Genomic DNA, 3,681 nt, shown 5'->3' with positions numbered 1-3,681 from the left:
TTTCTGAAGTGTAATATTTCAGTACAATATCCCTTGGTCAACTGTAGTCCAAAAAAACTTGTTACACATAATTATAAATGCGATTATTATAAAATAAGTGTCTTTTTCCTTCTGTTTTAGATGTTTTACGTATTGTGTACAGCATTTATATGGTAAGAGAATCAATAATGTGGAAGTCATTACAAAATTAGGAATGAAGATTAGGAATGAAGAATGAAAACATTATAACCAAATCTTTTTTTTTAAGGTGAACACGAATGCTGTGGAACTTGATGTCACAGTAAAAAGACTGACAATAAGCCTCAAAATTTGCCATATGGAAAGCCTCTATCCTGCACCTTACTCCGAGAAGCTTTAGAAGCTTTATTCAAGAAATACTGCTGTAAGGCAGAGGAGCTGGCCATGATGGGATCCACTCAAGTCAATGAGAATTTTAACCATATGGTCTCCACTAAAGCTCCAAAAACATTGTAAGTACTTTGGTTATTTCTTCTTTTTTAGAACAGACATTCTGGATATTAACAATTGAGTCTGAAATGTGAGATTCAAATTGCAAAAAAATGTGTTGTTAGGTTTTATGGAGGTGCAGAGAGTCTACATGCTAGACTCTCAGCTACTGTTTGCCAAAAGAATGTGGGTTATGGATACATATCAGAGGTAGAAAAATGTGTCAAAAGTTTCAAGTTGATCATTTTTGAAATTTGTTTTTCATTACAGTTTGTTGTTATGTGTTATGTTTTCTTTCTTTTTTATGGCAAACCATAAAAACTTACTTGCATTTGTATTTAGTGTTCTTAAAGTATATTTTTTATTTTAATAGTTTTCCACAATAAATGTTATAAATTATAACAAGAGGCCCATGGGCCACATCGCTCACCTGAGCACTGTGGCTATAGGAAAAAGTAGAATTTGGTTTATTATTGAAAAGTTTAAATCTTAAAGTAGTCCCATGACCAATCATGGCTTTGCTATTCTTCAGAAGAAGATTTTAAAATAATGTTCCTATATATTTCTATGTAAAACTTTGGCTGGCCATTTTGCCCCCCCCCCCCCCCCCCCCACGGGTCATGATTTCAACAAACTTGAATCTACACTACCTGAGGATGCCTCCATATATAAATATGATCAATTATATCTTTTCTATTCTGGAGAAGATCTTTTGAAGAATTTTCCTATATATTTCTATGTAAAACTTTGGTTGGCCATTTTGGCCCCGCCCTACCCCCGGGGGTCCTGCTTTGAACAAACTGGAATCTACACTTCCTGAGGATGCTTCCATATAAATATGATCAATTATGGCTTTGCAATTTTTGAGAAGAAGATTGTTTAAAAAATTCCTATTTTTTTCTATGTAAAACTTTGGTCGGCCATTGTGGCCCCGCCCTACCCCCGGGGGTCATGATTTGACCAAACTTGAATCTACACTACCTGAGGATGCTTCCATATAAGTTTCATCTTTCCTGGCACAGTGGTTCTTGAGAAGAAGATTTTTAAAGAATTTTCCTATATATTTCTATGTAAAACTTTGGTCAGCCATTGTGGCCCCCCCCTACCAGGGGGGTCATGATTTGAACAAACTTGAATCTACACTACCTGAAGATGCTTCCATATAAGTTTCATCTTTCCTGGCACAGTGGTTCTTGAGAAGAAGATTTTTAAAGAATTTTCCTATATATTTCTGTGTAAAACTTTGGTCAGCCATTGTGGCCCCGCCCTACCCCCGGGGGTCATGATTTGAACAATCTTGAATCTACACAACCTGAGGATGCTTCCATATAAGTTTCATCTTTCCTGGCACAGTGGTTCTTGAGAAGAAGATTTTTAAAACATGCCACAAAATTTTTATTAATTCCCAATTATCTCCCCTTGAATGAGGGCGTGGCCCTTCATTTGAAGAAACTTGAATCTCCTTCACCCAAGAATGCTTTGTGGCAAGTTTGGTTGAAATTGGCTCAGCGGTTCTTGAGAAGAAGTCGAAAATGTGTAAAGTTTACAGACAGACAGGCAGACAGACGGACGGACAGACGGACTACAGACAAAATGTGATCAGAAAAGCTCACTTGAGCCTTCAGCTCAGGTGAGCTAAAAACAAATAGTCTTTAGTAAAGATGTTTACAATCATGTTTATCTGCATAAACATGTACATAAAGTACCTAGAAGATGGATTTACTAAGAAATTCACATTCAAACTTTATCCCAATTCTTATTAACCAATTTACCATTTTATTTGAATATGGAACAATCACAAAATGAAAATATTTACTAAAACATAAATTATATTTTACAGCTGAACAAGAAAATGGCATTGTCGCCTGGCAATTTCAGAATGAAGCATACCATCAGACTTGCCAACAAGCTCAAACGGAAGCGTCTCATGCAGAGTTTACTGGCCACCAAGAGACGTTGATTGGAATTAAAAGCCACCAGGTTGTCTAAAGAAGCAGCGAGGAATGTTCTAGAAGGTAGAGTTTCAGTTATTAAAATAGAACTGAATCAATGTAATGTTTTACTTTAATTTATTGTGTATTGTTCACACATTTAGAGAAGCCATTGCTGTTAAAATTGGAATTTCAGTATTATTTACTTGAATTCTGTTTGTCACAGGACAATCATATAAGTCAGATATTGGTCTTGAGGAGGATGTTGATCTTGACAACATTGATCCAGAGCCCCTTATGATTTCTCCAGAGAGCAGCTGCTTCATGTATTTTGATTTAGAAACTACCGGACTTAGTAAGATTTTTTTTTCAACTTTACCTTTTTAACTTTACTAACAAATATAAATACTTCAATTTTCAGATTTGGTATCAAATATAATTTTGCTTTCAGGTAGAACTTCTGACATCATACAGATTGCTGCAGTTTGTGAAGATAGGTCATTCAATGTTTATCTGAACCGCCAGTGTACAAATCTTTAAGGAAGCATCGACTACAACAGGTCTCAGATATGACATGGAACAGCTCACTTTTCATGGAAAAACCTGTGCCTTCAATGAGTCAAGTCGATGGTTTGACCCAGTTTGTAGACTTTGTTAGAGATTGTGAATCGAAACCAGTCATTGTTTGGACACAATATTCAAAACTTTGATCTTCCAATTCTCCAGTATCATTTGCAGTGACATGATTTACTTAAACAATTTGTTGAAAATGTTTTAGGTTTTTTAGATACATATAAACTTGCAAAGAAAGTTTTCTATTAGAAAACAATGGGGAATTTTAAGCAAGAAACCTTAGTCAGATTGTGTCTTGGGAAAAGTTTCGATGCACACAATGCTCTGTCTGATTTTTGTAGTTTACGCGAACTGTACGAGTCAAATTCAGCATTCAAATGTGAATGTTCAGATATAATTACCATGAATTATTACAGTGTAAAGTCCTCATTAGTTCCATTGGTACATAGAGAATAATACATACCCTTTTCCATATCACATCCTGTATCAGCCCGAGACACCAATATCAGCCAGAGGGCCGAAGGCCCGAGGGCTGATATTGGTCGAGGGCTGATACAGGATGTGATGTGGAAAAGGGTATGTTTTATTATATTTATTACATACTTAGTAATAAAATACAGTTGAGAAGAAAATAAGTAAATAATCATGCATGGACTTCTTACATACATGTACATAGTCTAATGTCTCATAAGATTTGGGTTTGTTTCTATTTCTATTTCAATGCACTTGA

At 35.5% G+C, this 3,681-nt stretch overlaps 1 long non-coding RNA gene across 1 annotated transcript; it reads left to right on the top strand.

Annotated features, from left to right (window-relative positions):
* Window positions 1-254: 254 nt before the first annotated feature.
* On the top strand, window positions 255-2,924 carry LOC134259996 (uncharacterized). Its single transcript, XR_009990442.1, has 4 exons — window positions 255-470; window positions 2,288-2,462; window positions 2,605-2,733; window positions 2,830-2,924. It is a non-coding gene; the product is annotated as an uncharacterized LOC134259996 (long non-coding RNA).
* The last annotated feature ends 757 nt before the right edge of the window (window positions 2,925-3,681 follow it).

The sequence above is a fragment of the Saccostrea cucullata genome, unplaced genomic scaffold (assembly GCF_032062105.1).
Source record: "Saccostrea cucullata isolate Sc308-1 unplaced genomic scaffold, CSIRO_AGI_Scuc_v1 ctg436, whole genome shotgun sequence".
In the NCBI taxonomy this organism is placed as follows: Eukaryota; Metazoa; Mollusca; class Bivalvia; order Ostreida; family Ostreidae; genus Saccostrea; species Saccostrea cuccullata.
Note: the sequence above shows the minus strand (reverse complement) of the source record. Positions and strands in the feature narration are given on the sequence as shown.